Here is a 16,888-nt window from a genome sequence, read left to right on the forward strand (position 1 = left end):
GCTTATGACATGATCAAATATCTCATGATTCGTTCACACCAAACGCGTTTTGGGCCTCAGGCGCGTCTGGTTTACGTTCAGAGTTTATGTGAATGCGCGTTGAGGGCCGTTGGAGGCCGTTGGAGGCCATTGGGGGCCGTTGGGGCGCGTTTCGAGTGCCTGGCGCTGTGAGATTCGAACATTTTGGAGCATTTTGAGTATCAAGAACATCCAATGGAAAACAACAGCTAGAGTTGGCGTGTCTGACGCGCCCTCTACGCGCCTCCACTTAGACTTTGAATGTAAACCAGACGCGCAAAATACTAGGTGTAGAGCAAAATGTTGAGCGTCTGCATTCAATGTGCACATGCGTCGAAGCGTTTTTGACACGCGTAAAGCGTGTGGTGTGAACATACCATTGAGGTTGTGATGCCGTCCTGGAGGTTGAATCCACGCTCTGCTGCCACGCTGCCCGGAATTACAAGCACCACCTCAGTCAAAGTTTTGAAATCAGGGAACATTTCTACGGTTGAAGATGGCAAGACTCTGAAGTAGAAGATTTCCTACTCTGACAGGGCCTCACTTCAGCAGGAGGAGATCCTGCAGCAGTGGTTCAGCTGCATCAGACGGGCTTCAAAACCTCCATAACTCTTCAACACGCTGTCAGCTCATGGATAGCAAGATGCATTGAGTTCAGTGTGCAGGTCAGAAATGATACTCCGATGGTTTTCTTTTATGTACTTTGTGCATAAAGTTAAAAAGCGGTCAGGTGTTGGAACTGCAATCTGTCAAAATGAAAGACAGCCTTCAGATTTTACCATCACCATTTAAAAAAATTAGTAAAATATAAAAAATATTCACATATATTCCATCTTTCTATCAGAACAGTGAGTTATACGTTTCAAATATTTTTTTCTACTCATGCACCTAACCAAACTAGAACATAATTTATCTTTTCATGTTTTATATACACGTTTATCCTTGCAGTCTCCAGTGATTATTTGGTAAAAGAAACACCCTGGACTGGTCACCAGTCGAAACACAGAGACACACAGGACAGACAATCATGCAAACACATGCAAATAGCAAAAGCTTGATATTTTATCCTTAACACTAAGAGTTTTTGCATGAAATTAAATCACAGGTTGTTCCTTATGCTGCATTTCTTTTGCAAAAAGCCGCCATAGTAATCACAGTTAATGTGCTCTTAACTAAACAAATATTAATACTTATCCACACACTCACCAACGTAAAACTCAAAGTCCAAACAGATGTTTTTTAGATCTGTCTTACATTTCTTAAACTGGGAGTGTTTCAGTAAATTCCTGCTGTTTTTCTGGGATTATTTGCTGTTCTAAATAAATGGTTCTTCATTAAAAACAACAAAAAAACTTCAGCGTACATTTAACAAACACTTGTCCTGTGAGCTTTGTTGTTGGGGGAAAAAATACACAGAAATATATATTTATAGCCATGTCAAAATTGTGAGCTGAACAGAAATAAATCTTTCATTTTCAGCTATTTAAATATAGCAAGGTAAACAATGAACTCTCTCCACTCTACTTGAATGTTGCAACATACTAGATTTTTTCTGCTTGTACCACAATGCTCTGAGAGGCTTTAGTAAAGGACAGACAGAAACTATTTGGAAATGAAAGTGATGTTGTCTTTAAAGAAAGATAGTTTGTCTAGAGTGATTTTATTTATGTCTGGTTTTTAGTTGTCCAGTGGGGAAAATGATCCTTTGAAAAACGTATCTTACTTCCTTTTTGACTGAGGAGACAGAGCAGCACAAGAACAAGCCGCCATGATCTACGACTGTTTGTGTTTTGGTTTTCTTTTGTAAATGGGAAATGGCCTGTACTTGCACAGTGCTTTGTCTAGTCCAGAGGACTCCAAAGCGCTGTGCAAAGCGCTCAGTCATTCACCCATTCACACACCGATGCTGGTAAGCTACATAATAATCACAGCTGCCCTGACAGAAGCGAGGCTGCCATACAATCGGCACCTCTGACCAACACCAGCAGGTGATGTGTTTTGCCCAAGGACACAGCGACCGAGACGGGCAGACCAGGTGTCTGAACTGGCAACTCTCTGGTTACAGGATGAACTCCTAACCTGCTGAGTCACTGCCACGCTGTGGAAAGTGGTTACTTTCTGATCATTTTTGGGTTTATTACTGCCAGTTAGGTTCAGCTCAGTCCTTTCTGCTCATTATTGCCATTACAGTGCTGCTACATTAGTTAAATCTTTTCTGTTCAGTTTCTTCTCTTCTTTCTTCTACACATTTATTTTATTTCCCCTTTTAGTTTGTCGATCCTTTTGAGTTAATTTCCCTCTGTGTTAATTAGTCTCCCTCCCTCAGTTTTCCTGTTCTTCTTCTGCCCCACATCCCTTAACTAGCTCACCTGGTTGTTTGTCATTTTCCACCTCTGCCTTAGTACTTAAGCTGCCTGGTTTGGATTGTTCAAAGCTATGTTTTATGTCCTCTTCTTGTTTTGTAAGTCTTCATTTTCATCATTGAAACTCTTCACTTCATCCCTCTGCCTCTGATTCTGCCTGCTCTTGGGTCCAACTAAAATCAAACCAAGTACAAGCTGAGAATAATCACAGCTTTACACTAAATCATGTTTTGAGGCTCTGCAGCTGCCACAGAAAAGATCTGCAATTCCTGCACTTTATCATAACATTAATTACAGAAACAAAGAGCCTTTTTGGGAATGGATTCCCAAAACAAGTTCTAAATCCACACTAAAACAAAGTAACATAAGTCACCTGTGAAAGGAAGTATTACTGCTTTCTCCAGCTGATATTGCATTTCGAAAGCAGAGTTGCCTGTCATAAAAAAGAACCTTGTGTTGTAGAAACGCAGCCAGCCTACACCTGGTTCTGTCAACAGTCCAGTCCTGGTTGTAAGAGCAAAAACATGCAGCCAATGCAACACAGCTGCTTCTCCTCTACTAAAGAGGAAAAACTTTTAACTGTCATAAATTACCTCCAAGGACACACATTCAGTCCCGTTTTTATTTCCCATAGTTACAAAGTTCAGCAAACAAAAGGGTTTTAGTATTTGTGGCTCGCTGAGAGTGAAGAAGTATCTTTTTATTTCATACATTTACCAAAGAGTTTGTTTCTGTTGTCAAATGATAAACTTACTTTTTCACCAGGCACAATTGATTGCTTGACTTTTTCATTATTTTCCAACAGAGATTAAAAAGTGCCCTGCAAAAGCATTCATACCTTAAACCTTTTCACATTTTCAAACAGCAAACAGTGGTGCATTTTAATGCAATCTTATGTCCGACAAATCAGAACCGGAAGTAATCCGCGCAATATTTGTAGGCAAGCGCATGCGCAATACATGGCGGACCAATGGCAACAAAAAGAATGTGCGAGAAAAAGATACGTGAACAAACTCGCTGCTGTCGGGATCGACCCGTATGAGACGGAGAATGAAGATACGTGAGACGACGTGGACAAATTGCCTCAGATCTATGACATAGTTACCTCCGTCGTGAACACCGTGGAGGAGCTTCACGGCCTGAAATCCACGGACGGATGCAGTCAGTGTGTCAGCGGCTTTGTAAAAGACGAACGAACCCTTCAGGTGAATAAAAATGACTTTCTGAGTAAGTACCTATATTAACATACATGTAGGCTACATGTCCGTCTATTAGTTTGCCACATTAGCTAAGCTAATTTTGCTAGTTCGACAGTCGGGAACTAGCACTAGCACTGATAAATCAGTGACATTTATCACTGATAAATGTCAGTGATAAATATCACTGACATTTATCTTACTATCACACAGAGGCGGATAAAGTACTCAAAAATTATAATCTGCTTATAGGTATAATGAACTTATTGTTTTTAAGTTAGGAACGAGGGGAGATCTAGTAAGTACATCTAAGCTTGTGGCTTGTTTATTGTTGTCATAGCAACTGCCTGCCAACATGGCTTTCGGTTACAATGTTCGCGAACGTGTGACGTCACACGTGGAAAAGACGCTTTTTCAAATAGAAAGTGTGAAAAGTGTGCTGTATATTTGTATTTAGCCAAACTAACTCAATATTATGTAAAATTGCCTTTTGCTGTAAAGGATTCACAAAAGCTCAGTTAGACTGCATGAGAGTAAAGGTGAACATTAATTTATGAGTTTTGCCACAGATCAGATCTGGACTTTGACTGGTCCATCGTAGCTCATGAATATGTTTATTAACCATTCTGTTAACTCTGGCTCTATGTTTAGGGTCATTGTCCTTGAAGGTGAATCTCTTAGCAGTCTGAAGTCTCCATCTGTCTTCGCATTAACTCGAACCGTCTTCCCTCTCCTTATTGAAGATAAACATCCGCACATGATTTGCCTTCACCACTGGAATAATGTGTTCAGGATGAAGTGTAGTGTTATTCTAATGTAACATAGGCTAAAGAGTTTGATTAATTTAGGTTTCATCTGACTAGAGCACCTTTTTCACATGTTTGCTGCATCCTGGTAATTCACTGCAACAACATTTCAATTGGCTTTCTGACGTTTAATAATAGCTTTCTTTTTGAAACTCATCTATAAGTTAGCATAGGCCTTTTAGTTGATTTTTTGATAAATGTTCCTGCCTGAGCAAAATGCCAGTTTGTAGATGTACCACACTATTTTTCTGATGTATCAGAGAAACCGCACTCCACACTTTTCAGATTTCTATTTCTAAAAGAATTTATTTAAAATTATATAATCCTTTTAAACTGTTATTTCCTTCCACTTCCTAATATACTCATATTTTTATTGGTATAAAATCCGACAAAGTTCAAAGGATATGAATACTTTTTTCCACTGCGTGTAACACAACTAATACAGTAGGTGTTATGAAAGCTCTTCTAAATATATCTGCAGGTGTGTCTGTTTCATTCACGATTATGGATGAATCACTGTCTTAACAATGTGAGAAGCTAAAAGTCTTTGTCGGAGGCTTTCTGTGATAAATTACCAGAGTTTTCTGCAGTGACATTTAACTAATTTCACTGTGGTAAATTCTTTCAAGTGCATTAAAGAGTCAGCTTTGATCCCTCGCTCCACTGGAGCCATAAAACAGGATCTATTGAAGGACACTTAATGATCTCTCTTTAATTGATTAGGCGGTGTTGATTATTCATTACCGAGGATTAAAAGCTCACATTGATGTAGCGGATGTATTCGTTTTCCCGCTGAGCCTTCTTTTTTTTTTTTACGTTGATCCCATTTACAAAAGCGAGTTTTATCAATGCAGACGCCTTTCATTTATTAAAGACATCACTCCTCATAACCACATATGCCAAGGGAAGCAACATCCTGTCCAGTGGAGCCATTTGGATGGAGTGTGTATACTTCTGAGGTCAGCAAAATGGAAAGAAAGAATAAGAAAAGTCTTTAAGCTGATCTGGGTCTCTGCCAGCCAGCTTCAAACCTTTGCTCCCTTGGTTTGGGAGTTTGCTAGTTTCCCTTTTCCTCTGACATCACTCTCCAGGATCTGCACAATGATAACACAGGCCCCGATTGCATGACATTACTGCTTCCTTAAACGCACATGGGAGAGCCGAGTTAAAAATCCCACATGGCTACAGGCTAACTGCAGTTTCCAGCGCGCACCAGCTGCACAGCTGGTGTCCATGGGAGAGACGGAGCGGATACACAAATTCCAGACTGTTATGAGGCGGGGAAATATAATTCCTGGGGCAAGAGTTTTCTAATAGTATACTATGCTTCGAGCTGTAACCACAAATGTTATTTCCTTCTAAACCACAGACATGAAACCTGCACAACATCCATCAAAAGTGTGTATAACGTTGCAGCTCAGGACTTAACAAATACTCCGCAAATGTTTCAGGTCATAAAAGCCACAGAGCTGCAGAAAGTTTTTTTGCAATTATGTCACCCTTTCAAATTAAGATTGTGAACTAAAATGCAACTTTGCATTCAGATACGCAGAGTAAAAACAAAATATGGCTTTCAACTAATGATTTGGTTTATTCAGGGAAAAATCGACCCAATGCAGCATGACCCAGTGTGAAAAAAAGCACACTCCTATTAGCAGAAGGAGTGGGCATGAAAAGCCTGCTTAAGGTCAGCGTCTCAATAATTAGGCCACTTTGAAAGCTTAATTATGAGCCATTCAGATGTTGGGCTAGTTATTATCCTGCAGATTGTGTTTAAGCTCACAGAACCGATGGCGAGATGTTCTTCTTCAGGGTTTTCTGGCAGAGAGCATCACTTACAAGCTGACCCAGACCATCACACTACCTCCATAAGTAGGAGGAAGTGTGTGTGAACCAGGGTTATAGTAGGTTTTTGGTTTTATTTCGTTGTCACTTTTTGTTTGCCTAATAGCTTTAATTTGTTTTTAGTTTTTATTAGTTAATTGTTCAGTTTTAGTTTAGTTTTTAGTTAGTTTCACAAACCCACAATATACTTCAAGTCAGTTGTAGGTTTTCCACATTAATTGCAGTTTTTATTTATTTCAGTTAAGTTTGGTTAATTTTAGTTAACTATAATAACCTTGGTGTCATCGTTAGTATGACATTCTGTTGCTCTAAATGCTTCTTGTGTGAGTTTTAAACTGGTTGTAGCAGGAAGCACAATTTCCAAGAAGCGTCATTATTTTCTTATTTTACAAATTTTTGGCCTTGCAATTCTCCCGTTGATGCCGTTTTTACCCTGTCTCTCTCTCTCTTATCGCTGAATCATGAACTCTGACCTTAATGTGTCTTGCAAAGCGACTTGTTCTGGAGGAATTGCTGATAAACACACTTGGAGTAATTTTGTTTAGCCTGACAGTCCTGGGATGGAAATTAAACTCGGCTTTCCAAAAGTCGTGCACAACATTAGCATCTTTTTTTTCTTTGTTGGATTCTAAAAAGGTTTAACATTTGAGAGAAATAAAATAAAGCAAGAAAACAGAAGAAATCTGTAAGGCGCCAAAAACTTTTTCACCGAACTTTAAATCAGAAGAAGCTGAAATAAAATCCACAGAACTAGTGTTGTACTAGTTAACTTAATGTGAGAACAAGTAAATAAAATTAAAGAAAGGCAACGGAAATTATTATTGCAATCATACATGCTTTCTCATTTACAAAATGAAAGTTTTCTTTTAATTGAGAATTACAAATCGAGTGACTAAAACCACTGAAGTTTTTAAACGGTACCGTATTCTGAGTTAGATTTAAATTGGAGATCTTTTACCTGTCCACAATTCAAATTACTCTGCCATCACAGAACCTAAATGCATCGACTGAGTCACTGTTAGCAGTGGTGCCTTGCCTTCAGAAGGCGTTCAGATGCGTAAAACTTTGCTTAATTGTGAAGATTTCTTTGCCAGATTTGAGAGCTGAACTTTCTGCTATTGGGTTAAACTGGTTTTATTCTCCAACCTTTAAACTCTTTCGTTTAAAACTACTGAAGCTCCAGAGATTTCTAAAATTTAAAAGCCAATTGCTGTTTTGTTTTTCACGTCTCATGACTTGGGGCTTAATTTGTCTATTTCTGAAATTTGAGCCAAATACTAAAGTTAAGGGAAGAAGAGAAAGAGAGAGAAAAAAATGCACCTTATGTAATTTTTTTTTTCTGTTGTAATGCAAGCCAGATGTGACTGGGACCGTGGAAACAGGTGATGATAGCATTACACTGGAATTGCAAACAGATGGAGAGAAGCTTGAACCTATTCTTGTGTCAATGATGGGGTCATAAATAAAGATTTTTTTCCCCCCTTGAGATGAAATAAATTCTCTTTAATTAAAACTACAGCAACTTTACATTTTGTGTAAAAAGAAAATCGTCCAAACACGTCCTGAGTAACTTTGGACTCAGAAAGCGTTTGGAGGGTTTTTGTTGCGTTTATGATGTAATCTCAGGGTGGTTATCACTGATTGCTGATTCCAAAGTTTTATTCAGCCGTTTCAGCAAAGTGTGTCGCTGAATTTGACGGTGAGGCTTCTCCCCTGATTCTCCACGCCTCAGTGGAAGTGGAGGATGCAGGTCTGCTTCACATCAGGTGAATTTATGGCTGCATGGGAGAGGAATGTCTCCAGTAATCAGTCCTGATGAAGCAAATGCTGAAGACGTCCTGGGAGACGAAGGAAAGCCACTGTACATGTTGGCCTGGCCCAGTGAGTGATGGAGAGGACGATGTGCAGGCCCACACCGAGAGGCCGCCGACCCCCCATGAGAGACGGCCCTGTAGAGAGCATTTATACCTGCTAGCACTGATACAAGAAGGAACCCACATCTACCAAAAAAAAACAGCCTCCCCCCAATCCTACAGATCTGACCACCAATTGAAAAACCTGAAAATGCAGACAACTGGGAGGTGAAGTTTTCACACTCAAAACTGATCATTAAAGGGGCAGTATTGTGTGTTTTCCAGCCACATCGTGTCATTTTGTAGCACAGTCGAGAAACTATGTTAACTTCACCTATAAAAATGATATAAAATATGACCTAAAAGAAATTTTACTTCCTTATTTAACACCTTAAAATTGGGCCTCTGTATCTTTAATAAACTCCTGCTCTTTCTGAAACTCCGCCTTCAGGAAATCATCACACCATCGCTCTTCTATTAACCCTTTGTCAACGTTTTTACCCGCGTTGCACTGAGAAACAGCTGAGCAGATGTGCAGCTTGCTAATTGCTGCTGGCTAGTTTGGAGGATCTGATTCGGGGAGGGCTGCTATGTGAGCCTGAAACTCTGAAGCTTGGAAACTGCAGCGCATGAGGAGGAGCTGCGCCTCAAAGGCGGGGCTAGGTCCACCCAGGCGTTTTGTGCAACTGAATGGTTGCCATGGGAGACTAAAAGATTAGCTAAATATGCGTGAAAGAATCAAAGTAACTCTCCAGATATGTTTCTGATGAGGAAATAACATCACAACATGATGTAAAGCTAAAAAAGTCAATTTTACATGATACCGTTAAGCTCATCTGAATATAGCAAGCATTTAGGATAAAAAGTGACTTTAATCCTGTTTTATTCCTGAGAATAAGTGTTCAGTCGAGCCCAAAGGAAATTGAAAACTAGATTTCTTTCTTGTAATTTAGCAAACGTGCAAAATGATTTTTAAGTTTTGGATCTACGATGACTAACATCAGATTTCTTCAAGAGAAAATCAAACTACTTTATTTGCTAGATTTTTCATTTTATTTTCTTGGCCTGCAAGCACTTCTGGCTCGAGTGCTTGCAGGCCAAGCAAGCACCCCCAAACTTTTTGTTTGGAGGTGTCCAAACAAAAAGTTTGGACACCTCCAGGTCACATTCTGTCTCTTTTTTAAAGTTTCCATTACACCAGTGCCTCCAAAAATACACCAAACAGACCTACCATTAAGAAAGGTCTGTTTGGAAAAACAATTAAAAAGCAGAGAAAGGAAAGCACATCGATTCAATACTAAAAATAGAAACTTAATGTCCTGATTCATTAAAACGCTACATAACATTTACACCCAGAAAACTAAAGCAAATCAGAGATTTAGATTAAAAACTGCATTTCTGACAAGAGAGGATCTCCTTCTGCTGATGCTGTTTTTGTTTTTCTTCTATTTTTGGCAAAGAAAAGTGTGCAGTCAGATCAATACTTCTCTGATTGTTTTATAGAGGTTTTGGTTTGAAAACCACTGCCACTGTAAACTGTGTGGAAATTTGTAGCTAGAATGGATATTTTTAAAATCTCTGCAGGAGAGTGAAACCGAGAGGAGCCCTGGTTTTGATTACATCCTACCATCTAGAAACATAATTCACCACATTTCTGTGGCTGTAAAGTCGTGAAACTTAATTAACATACTTCTTATTCACTATGCAAGATGTAATCCCTGGAGCTGCTTCATGTCTTATCATTAGCTGCAATAGTAAAGGGCTATTTCAGTGGTTTTTGAAACTTTGGGCTGAATTGGATCATCTGCAGCTCAAAATCACTTGTATTTCAACTAGTTAGCATCCAGCAAAATAATGCTGCACTCAACACAGATTGATTACCACGTATTTAAAGACTTTGTTCCTATTTCTGATTTTAATGCTCCAACTACAGTCAGTTTGTCATTTCAGAAATCTCTACATGGGGACAAAAAGGACATAGTTTTCTCTAAAATATAAGAAAATGTCAGTCTACCTAATTATTAATTTTTATTCGGACAAGCTTTGCTGGGCTATTCAGAGAAGTTGTACACAATAATTTTTGCTGAAATTCCTGGTGAATCAGGATCTTTTTTTCTTATTTTCTTTTTTTATCTTAGAAATACATATTTAGTTTAGCAGCAGTAGATATCCAGTTGACTAGTTCACACATGAACAAACAGGGAACAAGAACCATGTTTATACTTTTACAGAGCATTGAGGAACAAAACGATTTAGGAAACTTTGAGGAGTTTTTATTGCACTCCAAAATAATTTTCATTTGAGTCTATTTCTACAAGACCCTCGGCAGCTAATGTGCAACTGCAGTAAAAAGACCTATAAATAGCTGGTTAAATCCTCCCTGCCATTTTCCAGGCTATCCCCAGAGTCACCACAAGAGAGCACAGCTGGCCGATTCTCCCACTCGCTGCCGATTCTCTCCTGCGTCACACGCAGGTGTAAAACCCAAAACCTTCTCCACAGATTCATGCCGTCACAGCTTCTACCAGCCGCTCCAAATGGGCTCTCACGTTCTGCCATTTGGGAAAGTGGACTTTAATGGACTCATGGGAGCCTGACACCTCGTCCCGGCTTGGTGCCACATGACAGTGTGACAAACACTGAGCTCTTAAATCATTAAATTACTGTGTAAAATGATTTATTGTCCCCCTGTAGTGGACAGCGCTATCCAGAGAGCATTAAAGATGCTCTGTGTTTTCGATTTCACACGTCCTGTAATGTGTTTATGCAGCTGGATAGTTTTATTGGAGCGATTGAATTAAGCCGTGATAAGTGATTTGAAGTGCCCTGCTCAAGGGTACACTAGAAATGCAGCACCTGCCAGTGCTGCACGCTCTGTGGGGGTTTGCTCTGGGAAACGTTATATGTGTGTGGCAAGTAAATTACTTTACCAAAACATATAATCTAGCCTCTGAGATTTCTATTCCTGTTTCCTGAATTAATTTGAAAGTTTCTGGGAGTTTTTTTTTCTTCTTCTTCTTCTTCTTCTTCTTCTTCTTCTTCTTCTTCTTCTTCTTCTTCTTCTTCTTCTTCTTCTTCTTCTTCTTCTTCTTCTTCTTCTTCTTCTTCTTCTTCTTCTTCTTCTTCTTCTTCTTCTTCTTCTTCTTCTTCTTCTTCTTCCCAGACCCAACAAGGGCTGCAGCACAAAATCCTGAGTCGTCCTGATGCTGTAGATTAAGAGCTACGATGTTCAAAAGCAAGGCTTAGCTGCAGACCACTGAGGAGGATCAGCTCATTTCCTTTAGCGCAGTATGCAGAGAGTAGAGCTTGTCTCAGAAGATCAATGTCTCCTCCTTTGTTGCATCAGTCATGCAGCGTCTTTTCTGCACAATAGCGCCGTGGAGGTTGGTGGGCTGGTGACTGGAGAGGACCGAGGACCACCTGACGGCCCGCTGGTGCTTGGGAACGCGCACACAAACTGCTGATTGTGTCTTTATCTGTCCTCTGACAGCAGGTTTGTTTGAAAGTTTCTTTACATCTCCTCCCCTCTCTATGGAGCAAGTTAACATGCTTTATTCCACTTTGACACACAAAACCACAAACACCATAATGTGTAACAGGCTGTAGTTTGTCACACCTCTCTGGTTCCTGCTCAGAGCATTGTCTGAAACGTCTCCCTCAGAGCTGCTCGAAACATCCAATCTGTTCGCCACCATTAATTATGCAGATTTATTAAATCTACTTACTACTTGATCTGTAGGTCTTTCTGGTGTAATATTTTTATACTCTTTAATGCTCATAATTCACTATGACTTTAAAAAGTATTTGCTTCAGTTTATGCTTTTTTTGCCACTTAAATGTGTTGGATAATCACATTTTATTATCAGACAAGCACAACTCAAGCAAACAAAAACAGTTTTTAAATGATAGTTCTGCCTAATAAGGGAGAAAAACGCAATTAAACCAAGCTGGCTCTTTACTCAAAGAAAATTAAGTTGTATTTAGTAAGAATCTATTCAAACAAACAAGAAAGGAAAGAAAGAATGGAAAAGAAAGCAACAATGTCAACATTACATGTTTGAAACAGAGCAGGATAAGCAAATTCTTACCTCCTTTACTTTCCTATTTAAGTAACTACCAATTAATTACAAATTACCTGTTGATTTCAGTATCCAGTCTCTTGAACAAACAATTAAAGCCCCTTATGAAAATGAATTATACACCTACTGTGCTTCCTTGAACAGGCGAGGATAGGTCTATGGGCTAAACAAAACATGTTCATTACATTTTTTATATACAAAAAATCATTCTTAGATAATCAGCTCTGCCTATTTTGTTTTAGGGCATCTTCTCACGTTAAATCCAAAGAAGCTGCAGCTGGCCACGCCCCCAACTCAATGTTTACACTCGCTCGTAAAAATGGCTGCAATCAGATGCGCAATTATACAACCGTACATCTTTGAAAAGCATTAGTAGAGCCTCCTGCACCAAGTGGTTTCTGGATGGTAATTCAGCAACAAAACACTTATCTTTTCCAGGAGACCTTGTACAGTGCATACAGCAATAAAAACCAGCTGAGCAAATGTCCTGGAATCCCACGAGGGTTGCTAGGTAACGGGTCTGGGGTTGCTAGGTAACGGTGCAGCGCCCGTGGAATGTGACTTAATCAGGAGGTTTTTGAAATGGCTCACTTTCAAGACACCAAAAAACAATAAGTTATTGCCAAAAAACAGCTGGGTGGTGCTTTTAGAAGCAGTACAGGTCAAACTGAAGAAGAAAAATTTTACATAATAGATACAGAGTTTCCCCCAGAAAACTTTCTAAGCCCGGTGCTCGGGGCGCTACGGCAGTCATGCAGCCACCCACCGTGTTTTTGAGTTAAAAATGTTTAAAGTTGACAGGAAATTTGAAAATATTATTTGATAGTTATGTATTTTTGGAAGACTAGAAGATTAATACCTAAAAGCCAACTATAAAGTTTTTTTTTTTTTTTTTTTTAAAGGCAATCATTAAAAAACCTTAATAAATTAATAAAGCTAAGCCTGATGAGGGCACAAGTAAAGCCTGGTGGCCCGCCACGCTTATAATATACACTGAGGGAAACCCTGAGGTATGATGTGTTGCTGTTTCAGATACCTGGCTTAACCCACTTCATGTTGCCAAACAGGTCCCACATGCTGCATTAACTCTAAGTTATTTGATAATCTGAAACATTTAAGTATGAAAATAAAAAATCAAAAACAGATTAAAAAACTATTTTTCCAGCACTCTGCGTCAGATAAACATATTAATTTGTTTACTCTGGGGATATTCATAACTCAGCAGTCAAAAACAACATCAAAACTGTTTTTCAATCGCAATGAACAGACGTTTAGACCGAGTAACAAACTGAGCTAATTTAATCAGTTTCTGCATCAGTTCATTGTGCAAGATTCCCAGCTTGCCACGTTTACGCAGCTGTGGCGATACAACAAAATAAAGAGTTGTCTCTGAAGAAGTTAGCAGGAAGTGAACAGAGAGCAGACCTCAATGTGGAATTACTCCCTCTCATTAAAACGAGGTTGCTAAGACAAGATAGAAAACAAAATAAACAACTGTGAGTCGCACCATTCTTCATCCAGAGGAAGAATGTGGGGGCCGCCGGGATCCAGGGGCCTGTTTGTGATGACACTTCTGCTCTATTTTCTCTGCTCTCCAGGCTTGACAAAATCCAGCATCACTGGAGTTCCCTCTTCCTCCCTGACTCACACACACTCTCACAAAAACACACAGTCGGGCCATTTGTTTTGTTAAGTACTTGCTAAATGCAACAAGCTGATTATCAGGAAAAGAGCCATCTCTGGTTTCTGCAAAGCCAGAGTGTTTAAAAAGGGGAAACTTCAGCTTGAACTGTTTCAAGGGCTGCAACAGATTAGTAGCAGCTCATTGCTTTTAACGAGCTAAGCAGCGAGTCCCAGAACAGAGCAGATCTGTGTGTTATCGATATGGACTTTAAAATTAAAACGAGACGAGTCAAAGAAATAATTTTATTTAACGCTTCTTCGATATTAAAGGGATAATTCAAAAGTTGTGCTGTAAACATGTGAAAACCTGTTAATAATAAACTTCTTCCTTTTGAATAAATCCAGATTGGATCGCTGAAGCTAACGGCTAATCAGAGAGGAGACAATTTCAGCGTCAACTTCTGTTATCTTAGAAACATCCGGTCTGAAAAATGTCTGGTAATTTTTGTTTATGCTCTTATACGAACCGTTAAAAACCTGTTATCACCTTTGCATTGGATGGTTATTTACAGAGAAGGAGGTGATTGCGCTAGAATCTAAGCATTTCCGATCATATTATTGTCTGATATAAAAGCAAAATGGGGTAAACAGCTAAAACTTATATTTACACAGCTTTACTTCTCTGTCAATTGGAAACGCTTTACATGCTTTGCTCTTAGTACATGTTTACAGAGATATTCAGATGGCATTTTCCCCAGAACAAGTCAAGTCTCGAGTCTCTAATGACTGAACAAATTACCATTTTCTCTCTGGATTCATGTTGTCTAACCTGCCTGAAACACAGAAATGATGCAAAATCCAATTCTGGTGGCTGAGTACTTCAGCAGATGCATTTTTTTTATTTATTTACAAAAAAAAGGTGCATTTTGCACCATTTTGCATTTTAGTGCAAAATGGTGCATTTTGCACCACCAAAATGCATTTGGTGATGCAAAATCACAGAAATGATGCAAAATCCAATTCTGGTGGCTGAGTACTTCACCAAATGCATTTTTTGTTAAATATTTCCACTGAAGTCAGATTTTAATTTCCAATCCTTCTCCATAAGCGACATTCCTTTCACAGCAGGTGGGAAATTCACATTTGATACTTTAGAGTTGCTTCTATTGCCAAGCATGTTTAAAGACATTAGTAGTGCATGAGAGTCCAGAGTCCCAAACAGAACCCCCTCCTTCTGTTTTCAAACTGCATTTGTTCAGAATTGCAAGCGTTGCTCTTTCTCCAGGTCTCCAAAGGACTGGTTTTACACTGTCTGCACGCATTACTGCCATAGTCTGCTGAAGGCTGATCCTGTCACCCACATCTTTCCTGCAGCCGGGCCACCCAGCCTGGATCTGCCTCCAACATGTCATCCCTCTGTGTGGTCCTAAACAAAACAGAAACAGGGAAACGGAGGAAAGCGTACCGATGCCAGCCGGGAGAGAAAGAAAGAGATGTTTCAAAATATGACAGTGTCATCTCTGGGAATGGAGCTCAGAGGGGAGAAAAGGCAGACAAAAAAGTGTTTGAATAGAAGCTGAGTGTCTGTTTTACGACGCTGTAAGGTGTTTTATTATGCCTCTGTTCTCACTGCAGAGTAAATGCTATAGATTACACTTTCCTTATGCATTTTGGACAGATTCAACCACTATTGTTCCTCTCTTTCGCTTTAGCAGAGCTTTGAATAAACGAGATGATGAAGACAATCATGTACTGCCGAGATAAATCCCCCAATTTTGCTTTTAAACAAAACAAGAGAAACAGAAAAGTTATGTGGCAATAAAAATTTCAAATGACTTGTTGCTAAATGCCAAAAACAGCAACCAGTTGCTTAGGCAATTGTTATTAATCCTGACTTTACTGGGATCCAGAGCCTCAGAATAACTATGAATCATCTAAAAGTTTACAGTGAAGCCATAAAACTTCTATCCAAGAATAAATAGAATATGTTACAACAGATTTATGATCATTGATTGCCTCAAAAAGCCCACGTTTTTGCCGGGATCCAACGCATGTTCTGCTCTTTATAGATGCCTCGGCTTGATTTAGGACTCAGTTGATGGATATTAAATAACCTGCTCATGTGGAATCTGAGAGATAAAGATCTGGAGGTCACATGGTAGGTATCCGATGTCCTCTGCATGGTTTGCGTTAGGGAAGTGCGTTGGGTGGCTCAGCCAGTCCGCCTCCGTGATTTACGCAACACTACATGAAATAATGGAAAGTGGTGGAAATAAATGATCTGCGGGGCATGTTGATTGTTTGGCTCCGCATCTGAGCTGCACGTTGTGATGAAAAGCTGCTCTCTCATTACCGCAGCCGAGGTACGCTCGGCCTGTCGGGACGGCTGCCCACACAACACAAACTATCAGCAGTCAGAGGAACACTGCAATCATAAACGCATTTGACGCAGCCTTCATATGTGTGGCGAAGACGCTGTTATACAATGAAATGTACTCAGCACACTTGGATGCTTGACCCTTCTTGTTGCTTTCACAAATCAATCGCGATGAATAAAATAAAGCTTTTTTTGAGGAGAAAAAGTACAAACTAACTTCTACAAAATACTGAAATTAGTATAAATATGAATCCTCTTTAAAGCTGCAGTATGTAACTCTTAAAGTGTTTTTTACATATTTGGTAAAACTGTCACCATGTAATATATAATATGAGACAGATAATCCGTGAATTGACAGCACAAAGACCCGCCTCCTGACTGTGATTGGTTGTTTCTAGATAGGCGTGGGAGAAGGCAGAAGAGCATGAATTTTTCACAGATTCTCTGTCTCGTATTATACTTTCAAGGCATAGAGACAATTTCAACAAATACGTTAAAAAATATTTGCTAAAAGCTACATACTGCACCTTTAAGTCAGTATTTAGTCGACGTACCGATGGTCTCAATCTGGCACATATGGACTCTACAGTTTTACTTTAATCTTCCTTGAAAAACTCAAGCTCTGTAAGGTTACATGGAGATTAGCTGTGAAGTGTCCTTTTCAAGCCCTGCCACAAATTCTCTATCAGATTGAGGTTTGAGCTTTGACTGGACCACTCCAGAACACA

This window comes from Poecilia mexicana, unplaced genomic scaffold, assembly GCF_051168715.1.
Source record: "Poecilia mexicana isolate PSO_F unplaced genomic scaffold, ASM5116871v1 scaffold_3, whole genome shotgun sequence".
In the NCBI taxonomy this organism is placed as follows: domain Eukaryota; kingdom Metazoa; phylum Chordata; class Actinopteri; order Cyprinodontiformes; family Poeciliidae; genus Poecilia; species Poecilia mexicana.